This window comes from Protopterus annectens, chromosome 13.part0 (genome assembly GCF_019279795.1).
Source record: "Protopterus annectens isolate FY-2018-M chromosome 13.part0, PAN1.0, whole genome shotgun sequence".
In the NCBI taxonomy this organism is placed as follows: Eukaryota; Metazoa; Chordata; order Ceratodontiformes; family Protopteridae; genus Protopterus; species Protopterus annectens.
This window is the reverse complement of record NC_056747.1, coordinates 444523846-444542671: the sequence shown is the minus strand read 5'-3', so window position 1 is coordinate 444542671 and position 18826 is coordinate 444523846.

Here is an 18826-nt window from a genome sequence, read left to right as displayed (position 1 = left end):
CAAAAATGTAGCCATCATAAACAACAACAAGAAGAAAGGTAATGCCTGTTTAACAGTGTATAAACATCTTAAATTTGTTCATTAGTTTATGAAACATTTGTACTTGCTTTGGTTCTAAACTTACACTTTTTGTGCTATACCTGTTTCATAGTGTCTTAGTGCCTGGAGTAAAATAGGTGAAAACCTGATGACTGCAGTTGCATACTGAAATATACTCTAATCCCCAAAGTGGGAGAATGGAGAGATGAAAAGCCAGCAAGCTAAGGAAAATAGTACTGCTGAAAATGAATTCATCCTCAAGTCTTGGTGAGTACCTTCATGAGGTGGACCCTGTTTTTACAAAATCTCACCAAAGTGATACTGATATATAAACTGTATTTATGTAGCATATATCATGGACAGAACTAAGTCAAAAAATAAAAAAGATAGCTGGGTGCAGAAGACCCAGGATAAAAAAGTGCCCAATCCTGGTAGGCACACTGGTGCCAGGACTGGAAAAAAATGACAGTGTGGAATCCTTAAAATACGGAAACATTCCTACAATGGGGCCAAGCCAGGCTCAGGGGGAGGATGACCCCCCCTGTTGTAGAAGGAAGTAGCAGTCCACATAAATCACAAAAAACTGATAGGCCAAAGAAGAGCCATAAAGACGACAAGAGTGGACTACTGAGGACAAGAAAGAAATTATGTATTGTTACTATTATGTAAAACACCCATAATTTCCAGACATAGGATATACAAAGAGATTAAGAGATAAATTAGATGAAAGAAAAATACTTTCACAGGAAAAACTGTCAGAAGCTTCAAATACAAAATTGTGTTAATTAATACAACAGATTTTTGAAAAACAGTATATAGATCAAGAAACTTTGATCTGCTTGAAAAAAGAAGCATCTGAGGAAGTGCAAAAATGTAAACAACAAAACCTAGATATTTTTGAAAAGTATAAAAAAGAAATATGGACATGTGAAAGAGATTTGGTATGGTGCAATATTTATGCAAAGGAGAAAGCCAAATTAATCAGTATAAAGAAGGCAGCCCCAAAGATATTCTAAGAGAAATATAGGGAAAAGCATTCAGATCTGGAAAATTTTACAATTAAAAAAATAATATCACAAAGATGGAACGTAGAAAAAAAGATTAGTAAAGTAGAAGTTAAAAAATAGGAGTTGAAGTTATGGAGTGCCTGCGAAGTGAAGAATTTAATATAGAAGGTCTAACACAGATTACATCAAGGCATGATGTAGTAAGTCCCCAAAGTAAGGAGAAGCAGGAAGATCAGGAGACATCTGAAGAAGAAATATGGACATGGGAAAGAAAAATAGATTTAATATGGTGCGATATTTATGCAAAGGAGAAAGCAAAACTAATCAATACAAAAAGAGCAGCACCAAAGATATTTGAAGAGAAATATAGGCAAAGTAATCCGGATATGGCAAATTTTACAATACAGAAAAATAAGAAGACAAAGAGGAAAATTAGAAAAGGAGATTAGTAATGGAGAAGTTAAAAAATAGAAATTGAGGTTATGAAGCACCTGCAAAGTGAAGGATTCAGTATAGAAAATTGAATGCAGAAAGCACCACAGCGGGATAGAACAATGTATATCCAAATTAAGGGCAAACCAGTGGAACAGGAAGCAATTGTTCAGGTGCCATATCAAGATATTTTTGAGCCTTCCACAGGAAACCAGTTTAAATCTTTACTTGAAGCTAGACCGCAAGGGAAGGAACAGGAAACTGTGGAAACTCTGATGTAGTCAGTGTTGAGGAGTGATCGGCCAGTGAGTTTCCATATGACAACGCAACAGATGGCACAGGATGAAATTGAAGAGAAGGTGCCACAGGAAGATGCTATAGAACTTTGACTAGAATGCCTGCAGGAAATTAAAAACAAGGGATGTGCCCTCAGTTTGGAAGAAAATGAGCTAATAGACAAGTTGCTTGATTTAATGGACATAAATAGCTATATTAAGATCAATGAAAGAAATAGACTACAGAAGGTCAATAAAACCCCAATAGTCAGAAGTCCGATAAAACAAATGAACACAGTAATTAGGACTGTCTATAGAGATCTATGCAATATAACAGAAGTAAACAGGATATATTACTGTGCAGCTAAATTAATAATTGATAAAGTTACCACAAGAACACAGGGTAGTGAGAGAAAGGAAGGGGAAAAATCGAATACCATCATGGAAGTATCAAATAGAGAAAACTATAAAGCAATTAAGACAAGATGTGGCATTGTTAGAAGACTATAGAAGAGGGAATAGTTCAACCAAAATACTAAGAAAGATAGATGTGATAAAAGCAATGCACAGTATTAGAACATACTAGGCTCTATCATGCACTTTCACAAATAACAAACTAAAAATTTCAGCACAGGCAGAAAAACTTAGAAGATATACAGATAAATATAAAGGAAAAGTACAAAATAAGCAATTTATTGATGACACAAAAAAGTTTTATAGAGAATTGGGAAGCAAGGTAAAAGGAATTGAAAGACTGCCAAAAAAGAAGAAATAGATGCATTTTGGAGAACTATGTATGTAGATCCTGTGGAGCATAACAAAGATGCTAAATGGATAAAAGAGGTAAATGAAAGAATAAAACGTTTAAAGGTACATGATATTAAATGGGATGAAGTAACAGCCAGAATGATTGAAACAAAGTTAAAGCCTCTTATTGGAAAACCCCAGGCCCAGATGCAGTACCTAACTTTTGGTTAAAAGTACTAACATCTTTGCACGAAGATTTAGCCATGAGTAAGAACTATTTACATGCACACCCTGAACAGACACCACCTTGGCTAACAACAGGTAAAACAGTGCTGCTACTTAAGAGTGAATCTGCATGCAAGCTACCCCCAAAATTATAGACCAGTAACTTGCCTTCCGACGACATATAAACTATACATGGGAATTGATGTTGACAGAGTTTATAGTCATTTAGAAGAAAACTCAGTTATGGCAGGAGAACAAAAGGGCAATTAAAAAAGTCACATGGAACAAAGAATCATTTGTTGTTAAATAAAGTCATAGTGGAGAACTGTAAAAAGGGGAAGAATCTAAGTATGGCATGGATTGACTACAAAAAAGCATTCAATAGTATCCCACATTCATGGATAAAAGAGTGCTTAAAAATGTATAAGATACACCTTGCACTGATCGACTACATTACAGTGACCATGAAACAGTGGCAGACCACTTTGCAATTAAGCCATGATAAAAGACAAATTATTATTCCAGGGATAAAAATTCATAGGGGGATATTCCAGGGTGACTCTTTGTTGACGTTACTAGTCTGTCTTGCCGTTAGCCCATTAAGTTGTCTACTTAACAGCTTAGGCCATGGCTATAACTTGGCTCCTAGAAAACAACAAAGTCTAAAGACTTCTCATCTTCTCTTTGTTGATGATTTAAAACTGTATAGCTCATCAGATGAAGAACTGAAAGCACAGCTGCAGGTTGTCAAAACTTTTTCAGATGATATTAGAATATCATTTGGCCTTGATAAATCTGCAAAAGCAACCTTTAAAGCAGGAAAACTGCAGCCCCAGGAAAACATCAGTTTGTGACAAGAATGTGATATAAAAGAACTTGAGCAAGAGGGAGTGTATAAATATTTGGGAATTGATGAAGGATCAGCAATGAAACATGAACAGATGTGAATAAAACTTAGTAAGGATACATTAGAAGACATAAATTATTCCTAAAAACAGCGTTGACATCTAGGAGCAAAATCCAAGCTATAAACGAATTTCCTCTTTTTGTCCTAACTTATAGTTTTGGATTGATTGGTCCCAAAACATGCTGGATATATTAGATATTAAAAGAAGAAGGATGCATCATGCTCACCAAATGATTTATAAAAATCACTGTATACCAAGATTATATATTCCCCTTTTTGAAGGAGTGATGGGCCTCTTTGAAATTGATTACATGTATAGATATGCAATCGTGGGACTCCACACATATCTGCTAACGTCACAAGACCCAAACATAGTGAAAGTTTTGAAACCTGAAGAGAGTAAATTTAAGATGTTTTCTATGCTTAATCTAGCAGAATAGCATATCGGTGTCAAGCAGGAATGGAAAGCAAACCAGAAGTAGATAAAAATCAGGCAGCAACTGAATGTGCCAAAAAACAAAAGAAAGAATATGAGGTGAAGGACTAGATGAAAAGGCAAGAAATGTGGAAAATGCATAAATATAGTTGCAAGTATAGAAAACTCTCGGAAGAACCTCATGTTGATCAGGAACAAATGCAGGAGTGGTTAAGGAGAAGTGAGGTCAAACCAAGAGATGAAAGGTTAATATTGGCGGCCTAAAATAGTGGGCTACATACACACTGGTTTACAAAGTCCATTGAACATGTGGAAGAAACAGACAAATGTAGCACATAATTGCTGGTTGTGACATACTAATGGCAGAAGGACTGTATACTGAAAGGCATAATAATGTGGCAAGACTGTTGCACTGGGGATTGTGCAAACATTTTGGTATTGAAGTGGCTGAAAAGCACTGGAAACATGAGCCACAAAGCATCATATAAAATTATGAAGTCTACATCACATGGGCTCATCCATTACCATCACTTCAAAATATAGATGCTAGAAAACTGGATATAGTGGTCCAAGAAAAGAAGTCAAAAATAGCATTGATCATTGAAATTGCCACACCCAGTGACTACAGTGTCCTGTGTACAGAGAGACACAAAGTTATAAAATATCAAGATTTGCAAGCAGAAATGAGAACAATGTGGAAGAAAGATACCCAGATAGTTTCAATAGTAGTAGGAGCAACAGGTCTTATAGCCTACAGTCATATTTAGATATGCTACTAATGCATGTAACTCCATACGAATTGCAGAAGGAGTCATTACTGGGCACGTCGGGGGTGCTGCAAAGAGCACTTTTGACTGACATCAAAGAGTGAAACAATACTAATTTCATGAACTTTAATTGCACTTTGACTTAGGAATGGGGTCCATTCCCGTCATGGTATTAGAAACCCAAAAAATTTGGATAAATTAAAAATGGTAGAACATTGGGACATTGGAATTCTGTAGATAACCAGCAGTTATTTTAGTTAATTCATTCCCGCCAGTACAGGTCTTTTGCGTGTGCACCTTTTACTCCAAGTGGGTCTGGCTTGAGCCTTTTAAAAAACAAAGTTATTTCCTTACAGTTCTAACAAATACTCATTGACAGAGATCAAATATCAGTACAATTGTGCTTGCCATCATGTATACTTCAAGATAAAATATTCTGATACGTTGTATGTGGCATGGTTTTGGAATTATTAATGCAAATGTGAGCAAGTGATATTTGATGCCTAGAAGCGCAGTAGGAGGTCACTGCAGAAATGTCTGGAGGTGCACTCAGCTGTAATGAATTAAGGAGGACACAGACTGCATGTGTGGCTAGATGGACTAACACCGGAGCTTACATATGATACATGATAAAGTCAACAAACTCTTCAGAGTTGAAGTAATAGGTCAGTGACATTATATGATACCTATGTATTTTTTATTCTTTCCTTAAAATAATTTTGCTGAGATATTTGTGATGCTAACAGTTTGGTAATAGCAAGCTTGCCAGGGGCTATGGTAAGGTCAACAATGAAAGTGAAACTTTTTTTTTTAAATTCCAAGCAAATACTTGCAGTTTTTCATACAATATGTTATTTTATATGGAAGCTATGACATTTGCAGAAGACAGAGCACCATGGTAGAAATGAAGCAAGCAGAAATGCCCAACAGGGTATGTGTTAATGTGTAATTAATGCCTGCCCAGGGGTGTCGTGAGGCCTGACACCCATGGAAGGGCATTAATTACACATTAACACACAGCCTGGAGGACATTAATGTGCTTAGATAATGGGCTCTCTGTAAAATTATTGGGTTTTACTTATGTACTTTTTTAAGTACCATTTTATTTTTTTTAATATTTTTCGTGTAAAATAGTTCCTCCGCCTAATATTTCATACTTGCTGTAGTCTATGTTAATGGTGTTGGAGGAAGCATTTTACATCAAACATATATAAAAAATAATAATAGTGCTTAAAAAATAATAATAATAAACAAGTGAAACACAACAATTTTACATACAGCCCATTCTCTTTCCCATACACACATGCACAGTCTCTTCTTTCACACACACATAATGCAGACACAGTCTCCTCCTCTTTCATACACGCATTCACTCACAAAAGATCAGTCTCACTCTCTCTCTCTCACATACCTGTACTTTAATACCCTGCTGGAGAACACTCATTCCCCAATCAGGACACTGATGTACAGTTTGCCCATTGTCTAAGTATTATTAAAGACTAGAACACTGAATGATCTGAAAGAGAATTCACATTCAATTTCTGAATTAGTAAACCGCTGAAACCTAAGCAGAGTACAAAAATATAAGTTAATACAATTCAAGATACAAATAACACTCTAAAATAATATAAATCCAGATTAAAATTCTGGTCATTTTCAGTCTGGTGTGAGAATGACGGGATGAGTTTTTGGGGGCTTCCTAATACCCACCAATGTGTGAGAGCATCCGCCCATAGGGACATTTTTTCCCAAGATTATGGTGCCTGGAATGAAATAGGTGAAAACCTGATGACTCCAGTTGCATAATTAAAACATCCACTAACCCCCACAGTGGGAGAATATTGGGACCAGGAGTTATTTCATTTTGGGGGGCACAGATTGTATGTGTGGCTAGATGGACTAACCCTGGAATTAAATGTAATATATGATCAAGTCAACAAATCCTCCAGAACTGATGTAGTAGGTCAGTAATATTATAAGATTTTTGTTATTTGTCAGCATTTTGGTGTTTGTGGATATAAATAGTTTTAAAGAACATCATCCTAGGGAATTAATTCAGTGTGTATAGAAGTGTTTTACAAGAACAGAAATGGCCCATTAATATATTATCAAATTTATATCATCTTTCATTAGAGGTCATACTAACTAGTATTTTCAATAGTTTACACTGGTCTGAACTGAGTTCCCTTCAAAATTTAAAGACGTGACACTTGAAGAAAATTTCACAAGGAATAAAGATTGTCTACAGCGTGCCTCTCTCCTAGAGGTACTAGTCTCAATGTAGAAAATATGCATCTATGTAACTAGAAGTCCTAATTGTATGGTCCCACTGCTAAAAGTGTACCAAGAAACATAATCTGTCCACCCTTTTCCCTATGCAGGTATGCATTCTGCCCTACCATACCCTGCCTTACCATACAGCAGTCTTAATCAATAGTCACCTTATACGACCATATTCCTTTGATTTTCCAATGCAATAAACAAATGCCCCTACTGAACAAACTTGAGTTTTATACAGACTGGTGCCTCCAGTCACTAAATGTGCAGCAGTGGAGAATGGCGAGAATGTCTAATGAAGGATTCATAAAGACTGATCAAGTGCTGAGATAGGTGACACTGGAAGTTCATTTAAAACTAAGGGAAAGTACTGCCTCTAGGGCATAAAAACTCTGCCATGCAATATTAATTATGGCTAGTAAAACAGATCTGGAAAAGTATCTGATGGTTTTGATCACGTGGCATGTTCTACAATGAGCAGTCTAACAGGGTAATGGTCACTGCATGCAGAATGCTGGGGTCTGTCCTCATGGGGGGAAGCTAAATTCCAGAAGAAAAGTGGTAGCTTATACCACTATACAACGCATTGATCAGACAACATAAGGAATATTGCATTATGATCTAGGGGCTCTATATGGGGGAAAAATTAGGTTGCTTAATGAATTCCAGAAGAAAGGAAAAGTACTGGATATAATTAAATAGTTTCAAGCTGCAGTACTGCAAGAAAATAATTAAAATCTATATCTTGTGTTTTTAGCAGATATTGCCATAGCCCTTAAAGGTGTTTCTTGCCTTTACTTAGCTTTACTAGTCATGCCATAGTAGGTGCTGGGAATTTTCTCTCCCATCATACACAGGTCTTACCATTCATTTTTCTTTCGGTTTCCCTGGCTTTATTTTGTCCTGCCTCCCACTCCTTACTTACATCTCATATACATCATACACATCATTGCTGGAGAATTCATTATATATGACTTGAGTTTCTCCCAGACTCAGACAATGATCCTTGGAGAGATTTTTTAACAGCTGGCAATCCACTAATGTGCAAGTCTGTACTTCTGAGCTATTGTAATGCAAACCAGCACTAAAATAGGCAAACCAGTGCTCACTTCAGTTTTGTTTTTTATGACCTGAAATAAATGGTGACTCTGTCAGCTTACAAATGTTGCTATTTTCTCTAAACTATCTTAACAGTCTTCAGGAATTTGTTTATTTTAGAGTTTTTGAGTCAGGAAGCTAAGTGTATTTTATCTAATTTGTTTAAGTTTCATAGGTAAATGGTAGACACTCAGTCTGTAGAATATTAAAAGCCTAGCCGACAAACAGAGGTCAGAATGAAACCTTGTACCTTATGTCTGAGAAGAAGGCCTTACCCATTTTGTGCCCTGAGTGAGATATCAACAACTGCTCTTGTGGCCATCAGATCCTAGCAAGAAACTGGATGTTAGATAATTTTTGATCATGGAGAATGCCAGAATAGTCACTACTGTCAAAACTAGGTTTCTATTAATTAAAAAAGCATTTAGGAAAGAGGACAAAACATTTAACAGAATTTACTGGATATAAAAGTTAAAACTGAAGTTAATGTAAGTGCTTTCTGGAGGTGCTGCTTGAAGGAGGGAACTGACACTGTAAACATGGTCGTGAGTGTGAGTGACCTTGGAATATCCATCAATCTATAGAAATGTATTCATTAAAATGTGGCTAATCCTCATAAACATGGTCAATGAAGTAAGCTTTTATAAGCATCTGAAATCACAAAGCATTGGAAGCATCCCAAGCCATTCAGGCAGGAGGTTCTTGAGACAGGGTCACCACTGTGCAAAGGAACATTCTGGAGCAGACTCAGGTTGACTGCATGGAACCTCTTGTAATCCAGGACTTGAGGAATGGACAGTGCAAGCAGACTGATACCAGCCTAGGAAATCCCTAAGGTAATAGGAACACAAGTTGTATAGGGCAAGCCAAAACAAGATGGGGACCTTGGAGGACATTCCTTAACTCCTTTTTGTTAAGTTGTAGTAGTTTCTAAACCAATGGAAATGCCTGTGGCCAAAAGGAACATAGGAGTTTGCCAGAAAAAAAAATCATTAAACCAAAAGAATATGGACTATGGAGATGTCTCAATTTGTTGAGAGCAGACCAGTGAGCATACATTTTGCTTTGGGTGGTACCAGCTTCCAACCACTTGTTTATTAGTTGTCCACTATCTCCATCAACTCCCTGTGGATGACATATTGCGCATCCCAGCAATGCATTGAGACAACAAAGGTGTGTGTGGGGGTGTCCTGCCTTCCCCCATCTGCACCCAATGGGGAGTCAGGCCTTGGTCCAGGTGAAGTGGATACAGAGGATGGCTGGGACTGCTGTGTGGGTTGCTGGAGAACAGAGTAGTGCCACTGGCATGGCTGTGTCAGATGCTGTAGAAAATACAAATATAAATGGAGAGGCGTAAAAGAAGAAGAAATGGAAAATCAAGGAGAGAAAAAAAAGAAAAATGAGAAAAGGGGAAGCAATAAAGGGATGGTGGGATATCAGAAAAACATAGGCATCAGACTTATAAACTTATGTACAGTTCTTATTGCTCACACTATGCAATAACTACTTAATCCCCAAGCAGTAAAATTTGACATATTGGTCTGTTCCCAGCTACTGCCTGCAATTACAATGTTGTTTATGTTATTTATTTATTTAGTTATTTAGTTAGTTAGTTAGGTAGCTAATTCCGTTTGCTGACCAGGAATAATGTGTCACAGTTAAATGCTCATTTTTAGAGGAGGTCTGTATATGAAAGCTTCACAAGTTATATATAACAGAGGTAACAAAAAATCAACTGTACTCAGACATTCTTTTATACATATACAAAAGAATTACTAAATACAAATATGTATATCAATAAAAAAAAATTCTGTAATGAAAGTTACAAATAAACCAGTGGTATATGGCAGCAGCTAAACAGAAGGTGACTGCAGATAGTGCAGTGGTTAGGTGGTAGACAATGACAGGGATAAACAAGGATGGATAGACGGTGGAGATTGGATGGATGGAGTTCAAATTCAGGTACAAGACCAGGTCTAAGTGGAAAATAGGTAGATTTTAGATAGTACAGAAATGTTTTCTGTTTAATTTTATGCCTAACATCTGAGGGAATGGAATTCCACAGCTTGGCTACATGAACAGAATATAAAGTCATCAAAGTGGTTGATCTGACAACTTTTACTGGCCTTATGCCATTAAATGCTGGTAGGACAGCAATGAAAAAAGTATCAGTCATGTGTGTGTGCATTTGTGTGTGTGCACATTTATCTGTGTGCATACACATGCAATTGTGCTGTTGGACATGTGAGCAAGAGCACTGCTGTACCCACAAAGAATATTAGTACGAGGGTGATGGTTTGTGGGTCTGTCATACTGTAATCACCATCAATACGATATAATTCTAAGCATGTATAACAACAATACTCCTGCAAAACGCACACATGATTAATGACCTGCACATTTCTATGTTACTTTTTCATAAGTCACAGCAATGGTCAATACCTAATATTACACCTTAAAACCAGGTAGTATCACCTACACTGGACCACACTCTAGCACTGTGCAGACATATAGCAGCCTCATACTGAATGCATTAGAATTATTGAAGTAGACTAAGCAATACACACCCCTTCCCTTAGTAAGCCTCTTCATTTGCCTCAGATACAGAAGGCTGTTCACCAAAATAGCCTCCCAAGTAAGAAAAAACTCAGTAAGACTCCTGTTCCATAGAATGGTGGGAGTTCCCCTGCAATGGTGCAGTGGAGTCCCAAAGCATATATGGTTATGAGTCTTTGCACTTGCCAACTTTAACAGTTATTGTAAAACAGTCATAAAGATCCAAGCTGTGTAGTGATTTTGTTGTGTTGTGATATGCACAGGTCATGAACTCTCTTACTAGGAAGGCAATTTTCAAACTACTACCATTCCTGTACTTGATAGCCCAATTATGCTGCACTGACAGCCAGTGTGGCATTGTTTTCTGGATAGGGGAGGAGGGAATGTTTATTGCATGTATTCTGTCAGATATATGTGCACACGCAAATGCAGTAAGACAACAATGCAGTATTGAGATGTTTCTTTTTATGGACATGTACTTTGTATGTGCTTGGTGGGGTACAGATGGTTTAATATATTCCTTCTGTAAAAATGCAGTCCATGTGCTTTCTGCATTAGTACACCCATAGGCATGACCACTATGCACCTGTGATGCTGCATAACACACACTCTGCAGCAGAAATGCTCCTTTCCTCTCACATAAGAGGGTACATGCTATGTTACTGATGTATTTTTGACCTTTAAAGGATTTTGTCAGTTTGTGATTATGCTGTACCTTTCTGAGGTACATGGCCAAATTATTATGTTGTCAAAAACAAAACCTAGGGAAAGTTAGCCAGTGGCAGTCATAACAATTATTTATTTATGTCTATCAGTCTGTCTGTGTTTTAACCCAGAAAGAACACTGATTCTTACAGACCAATTTCAGGCTCTGCCCAGGTGTAAAATTACCCAAGAAGCAATACAAAGAAAAAAAAAATACGCAAAAGAAAAAATGACATATGTAACAAATGTGAACAAAGTTAAGATGCAACTCAGTAATAAACAGCAGTGTACTATTGTAGGACATCAGTGCCTGTGGATACCAAAGGTTGACTTCAAATCACATCTGTTCACTGTGTACTTTTTCTTTTAGTGGGAAAAGCCATGAGTAAGAAATATGTGTGTGCTATTGCCCACAACAATACATCAAGGCTACCTTCATCCACCACAAAGCACCCCATAGATTATATCAGACCATCATATATTTTATCACTGTGGGTACAGGCACCCCATAAATTATATCAGACACCCCATATATTATATCTTGGTGGGTATAGGACAGCTAGTGATGTGAGCATCTTTGAGAGTCATTGAAATGTTTGACTGTTCATAATATTGAATGTTCATTGGTCGAATATTTGGAACACTGATCTGGCTTTTTTATTTGGACATTGCCCTGGCATGTTTGGAGCTTGGGAGTTTGCATCTTCCTCAATGTAATGTGATTTCTGAGTTGATAAAAATAGTTTGTGGGGCAGATTATTTTTTTAGTTTCCAAGATTCGATATTTTGTGTTTCAAAGCTTTGGTCTTTCAATTTTTGATACACATCCTAAACTTCACATACATTTTTCTTTTCCTTCCAATCAGGATGCCCACCCATGGCAAATAAAGAAAATTCTCTCATGCAGAGAATGAGATCTGCATGCAGGCCCTCCCTCTCCATGGTTGAATGAGGACTGGCCTTTTCATGATCATGCCTTGAGGGAAGAATTTCTATACAGTGAGACACTGGGCCAGTCATGTTTAATGCTGCTAAATTTCATGCCGCATATCTGGAATAGGAGCTGTGGGCAACAGGAGACAGCTCCTCAATCAAAACACTTTGATCAGAGATACAGAAGTTCCTTACCTCTCCTGCATTAGGGTTCTAAATACATTCAGACATAATGATGAAGTCCAAATGGGAGCAACTGTGCTAGACCATCATCATCATCATCATCATCAGCACCCTTGCTCCCATTTTCTACATGGGGTCGGGGTATTGTCTCCATCTCTCTTGAGTGCTAGACCAGCCACTGTAAATATCCATTGCAGAGTCTTCTTGTAAGTGTGCCTTTACAAGATTAGGTTTTACTAGGTAAATGTGTGGTGTATGCAGATTAAAAACATGGTCACAGCTTTTCAGAAGAATATCAGTGCTTTAAATATAGAGACAACCAGCACAACACGTTATATAGTATATAGTCTTTTCCAATAATAACATTCATTTATTCATTCACTGTGATTCCGGTAATGGTGATGTGTATTATATATTGTGGGCACTTTCCTTAGGTGTCTTCACAGGTGATGATTTACTTTTTGATTTTGAAGAAGTTGTTTTTCACTTACCAGTTCATCCTTTCATGTTTCAACAAAAGTTTTTTGGCATCTACCCTACAGTGGTCCTTTAATTTTCTGTGCTCCAATGTGGGAATTTTGGTTTCGATTATTAGGCTCCTTCATCATGGATACACTGCTCCCTGATGGCAGAGACAAATCAGGCTTCGACATGGCAACCAAAGAGTGGCATGGCCAGGCATCACAATGACATGGCTGAACATGGGTAATGTGTCTTCTAGATCTCCACCACAGTCAATGGATACACCATTTGTGCCTGTAGAAATGACCATCAAATCATAGGAAGATACAGAATGATAAGAAGTAACATACATACATACCCAAGAAGGGACATCTCCACCTGCACGGAAGTCCCCTTGCTTTCCCCAAGCTCCACTAAACCAGTAGGAGACAAGTATGGACATCATAACTATAACCGTGTATGCTATGGGTACTGCCCCACATGAGCTAGTTGTTTCAACGTCTGTGACCTAGTGAATGTGCAGAGCCATTATATGGGGCAAACTAACAGAATAGTTCGACTTGAGATGGTAGTTGTTTTACAAGATGTGTGTGTTGACCACAAGGAATGCATGTCAGACGAGCAACATCATGGACATGTGGCAAAAGGAGTTTGCATGAACCAGGTGCCACTGTGCACACAGATATTATAGCAGATGCACCTTGTGAGGCTGGTCTAATTCCATTTCTGGTGAAACCCACCATGGAAGCATGAGGTAACAGTCAGGCATACACAATGCCACCACTTCCACTACACTATCCATTGTGGAGGGAAGTACCATACAACAGTATATCCATGAGGGTAGGGTGCTCTTGACAACTTTCCCACTCTCCCTCTCTCTCTCTCTCTCTCTCCTTCTGAGAAATATGATTGTGACCCTCAAAGGAAAGGGCACTCCTGTAAATGTGGGATGTGCACAGACTGTACATACATCCTCTTTGGGTGTCCTAAACCTGTCTGTAGGATTTCACTACAGTGCAGTAATGTCTGCTAAGGATGTGACACAGCATGAGTACATGTGTGCAAACACACACATACCAATGCAGACAGTGTCCCCTCCCTCCCCATGTGCACTCCAGTATCACCACCCAATACCAAGTTCCATAATGCACAACACTTAGTTGGACAATTGTTTGTGTGTTCGTTACATTTAACCATGCCCACCTGTGGATATGATGATAACTGTGCTCTGCTCTGTGCATGAGATGGCACATCCTGGATGAATGTTTGCATGCATCACCACTTCTTTTTTCTATTATGGTTTATTCTGTTTCATAGTTATGAAACAGCTGCCAAGTCTTAACCAGTGCTATGGCATACTGGACCCACCTTCACCTGGCCTAGTCCTCCACTGCAGCTAACTCCTCTGTGAACTTCTAATTAGACTGATCCTCCACTGCTGGTTCCTGGACTTCTTCCTTACTAATGAGCCTGCCTTGCAGCATTTTTTGTGTCAAATGATGTTTTGTAAAATTGGAAACACTAAAAATATTTTACAGCCTGTGCCATGGTCATATTGCATGTCACCTGAGATACATCTGGTTGGTGAAAGTTGGCCTTCAGCAGGCCAAACTCATATGACAATAATCCAGGTTTGTGACATGGCAATGTTTTAACCATTTTCTGTCAAGGTCCAAAGATGTCAGTTAGCTATCATTAATCCTGTTTCCAGGGTAAACCTTGAATCCCCCACTATGATGTTCTCAGGATAAATCACCCTGCACAGGTTGCTGATATAAGTTATATGTGTGCCATATGTAGGAGTTATGGGTACTGCTGACACATTGTATATTATACACTGTACATTACAGACAATCTGCAATATGATGCAGTAGAAACACTTGTGGTTAATAAACTTCTTCCTTTCTCTCCAAGCAGGGTCTTTATTGCAATGTGGGTGGAGCCTATGGCTCCCAGTACCTCAAGGAACTGAGGTATTTCATAAGAAAATTCTGCACCATGTAGTCTTTCATCTCTGTGGTACATGGAATTGACATATGCTGCCCCACATGTCATAACATGGCATTGAGGATCTGGAGCAGTATCCTTGAGACAGATGCCTGAGATATATCTAACACCTTCACATAAAAACACAAACCACACACCCACCTTCGCGGAGGCTCTCAATAAAAATCTACCCAAACAGCAGAGACCTCCAAGGCAGAAACGCACTCGACCACCACAACACAACACTAATCATGAGACACATAACTCTCCTAAACAGTGTGCCACTCAACCAAAGCCCTTAAGTCAAAACAGCATGCCCAACACACTAGTCATAGATGACTTGATAGTGAGGCACACTGATGTCCCACTCACTAGGCTGAATAAGGAGAAAATAAGTCAGCTGCCTGTCAGGTGCCAGGATCCACCACATAATGCACGCACTCAGGTCCTTCAACAACAGGTGCAAATATGACTCTGTCATTGTACATGTGGGTTTGAATGACCTGAGACATACCTCCCTGGACTACATGAAAAGAGACATGGAGGAGCTCTTGCATTATGTAGCCCAGGCGGGTATGACCCTAGCCCTGAGCAGCATCCTGCCATCACCCAGAATGATACCACAGTACAAGGAGAAAATGACTGATTTCAACAATTGGCTACTTTTCTGGTGCCATTCTAAGGGGATCCAGTATCTGTCTGCCTGGGATGACATAACTGACAGACCACAATGCCTTGCCAGAGGTGACCTGCATCTGTCACCCCTGGACTTCTGGATATTTGTCAAGGCTTTTGCCACCCCTATAGTGCCTTTTTTAGGCAGTGCTCCAAAGACCAAATTACCACCATAACAGCTACAAACAAATGTAATCTGAGGGTCATGCTGTTCAATGCTAGAAGTGTAAATCTCAAAATCCACTCACTCAAAGCACTCCTCAAAATGGAGAACATCGACATTTGTGCTGTAACAGAGACCTAGTTTAAAGCAGCAGAAAGCACCTCTGCACTACCAGGCTATAACTCATTCCGAAGCTCCAAAAGCAGTGGTGTTTCCATAATCATAAAGGATGCGCACACCTCCAGACTGGTAGCCCAACATAACCCATCAGAGATACTTCAGGTGCAGCTAACATTGGGTAAGACAGCAATTCAGGTCGTAGCCTGCTATAGGTCCCCAACCATGTCCCAAGACTCACTCTCCACATTCCTAAGCACCCTGGAGAATATTAGGGTCCAACTTAACACTCTCATACTGGGTGACTTCAACTACTCCTCCATTAACTGGGAAAGCTACTCATGTACCAATACACTTGCTCAACATTTCCTGGAATTTATTAGTTCTATTCTTACCCCCACTAGTGGTAGCAACATCCTTCACCTGGTCATTACTAACATGGGCAACCATTGCTCTACACCAGTGGTCAACTCCTCTCTGGTTAGATCTGACCACAAACTAATCACCTTGGAAATACATATCCCTCCCACCCACCCCTCCCCCTCAAAGGTAATCACCATGAAAAACTTCACCCAAACCTAAGTTTGGGCTCCTAAAAACATTGGTGGCTAACTTCACAGCACCCATGCAAATGGAGAACAGTTGCATGACCGCCGAATCATACACCAATGCACTGTACGAACACATACACAAATGCATGGATCTTGGCATACCCAATAGAACCAAGATGCTCTCCTCCAAAGAATGGAAGCCAATCTGGTGGTCCCTACCATAACCAAACTCTACAACAGAAGGAGGAAACTGATGCGGAATAAGGTGAAGTCCCAAGACTGGAAAAACACCCTTATCAGCCTCAACAAAACGTTGAGATCCCTCATCAAATCTTCTAAAGCTAGCTATGAAAACAGGATTGTAGCAGATAGTAAAGACAACCACAAGGCCTTCTATAGTTATGTAAAGAATCTCCATGACGATACCCAGATTTGCTCTGAGCTACTGCACAATGGTACCTCCTATACCAAGCCAACAAATATTGCCAACTGACAGATTCACTGCCAACTTTACCCCCCCCCCAAAAGGACCAATCACAATACCAGTAGATTGCCAGGCACTCAGTATTACTGCTGGACAGGTTAAAACAGCACTGTCCAAGGTCACGAATGCACTTTCTATGGGACCTGACAATATCCCTGGTTGTGTTCTACATGAACTACAGAGTGAACTGGCACCTCACCTGCATGCCCTGTTCAACCACAGCCTCACCTCAATCTTTGTCCCTACCGAATGGTGCACTGCTACAGTCATCCCTCTCCACAAAGGAGGAGTGATTACAGACCCTGGGAACTATTGCCCCATTAGCCTGATGAGTCTGATATGCAAAGCTATTGAATCCATCATCATGGACCTAATAAGCAATGATATAGGGAATCTCCAAACTCTGGATCCCACTCAGTTTGGTTTTGTGAAGGATATATCATCTTTGCTCAACCTGGTCAACTTCTTTGAGTCAGTCACCAGAGCTGTGGATGAAGGTAAAGTGGTTCATACAGCCTACTCTGATCTGGACAAGGCCTTTGATACCATTCCCCACTCAGGAATCATAGCAAAACTCACTAAGCTAGGCATCAACCCGTATGTCACTAGGTAGGTTGCAAACTGGCTCACAGATAGAACCCACAGTTTGAAAGTAGCTGACTCCAAGTCAGACTGCAGACCAGTCATGAGTGGAGTTCCACAGATTCGGTCCTGGGTCCTCTCCTGTTTGGTATCTACTTCTCTAAAGTCCAGGCCAACATGAAGGGACTCTGGCTGACAAAGTTCACAGACGATTGCAATTTAGGAGCTATTATTAACTCCCCAAGTAATGTTGACATCCTACAGAAACACCTCACTGAGACCAACAACTGGTGTCAGAACCATGGCCTTAAGCTCAATGCCAAAAATTGTGTTGTCATCCCCTTTGGGAAAAACCCGGTTCCCATGAATTACCACATTGATGATAGTCCACTGAACACAGAAGGCGTTATAAGAGATCTGAAAACACAGGCTGACAGCAGCCTCTCTTTTGACCACCACATTGCCACTGTGGTCAGAAAGTCCTTCTATGTGACACATCTCATTACTAAGGGTAATAAAGAGGTCATTGTCTCCCTGTACTCTTCCCTCATTAGGCCAATCATCGAGTACAATGCCCCATTTGTCATGTACCTCATTAAACACCTGCAACAATTGGACAGGCTGCAAAAGTGCCTCACAAAAGAGGAACCTAGGCCTTAAACACTTGTCCTATATGGACAGACTCAAAAAACTCCAACTATTCTCTGTCTCATATCTCTTACTTGACTTACAAAGTCATCTCTGACCCAGCTCTGTTGGAAATGCTACATTTAAAGAAATCCCAACCCCTCTGCACCACATGCTCCAGAGACCTGTACCTCATTACCACAATCAACAGAACCTGCTGGAGGGACAGATTCATAACCCAGAGACTGCCCATGCTATGGAATAGACTTTCCATACATGTCAAACAAAGCACCTCACTGGCCCTCTTCAAGAGAAATCTTGATGAGTGGATGGGAAATAGAAAATTCACCCCAGGGATCACTCCAGTGGCTCTACTCGACAGAGGCACTGGGAACTAAGGTCAAGTGGCATGATGCCAGGGTAATCCTATGAGCTAGGCTTGTAAAGGCTCCAGGGCCCATTAGCCTAGTACACACCTATGAACCTATGTCCCTTGTTAGCTAGTAAAGGATCCCTGTAGCTAGTATTTGCAAAGCTACATATACCTTGGTATCCACAGGGATAGTTACTCCAGACATCCTGCTGGCCTGCA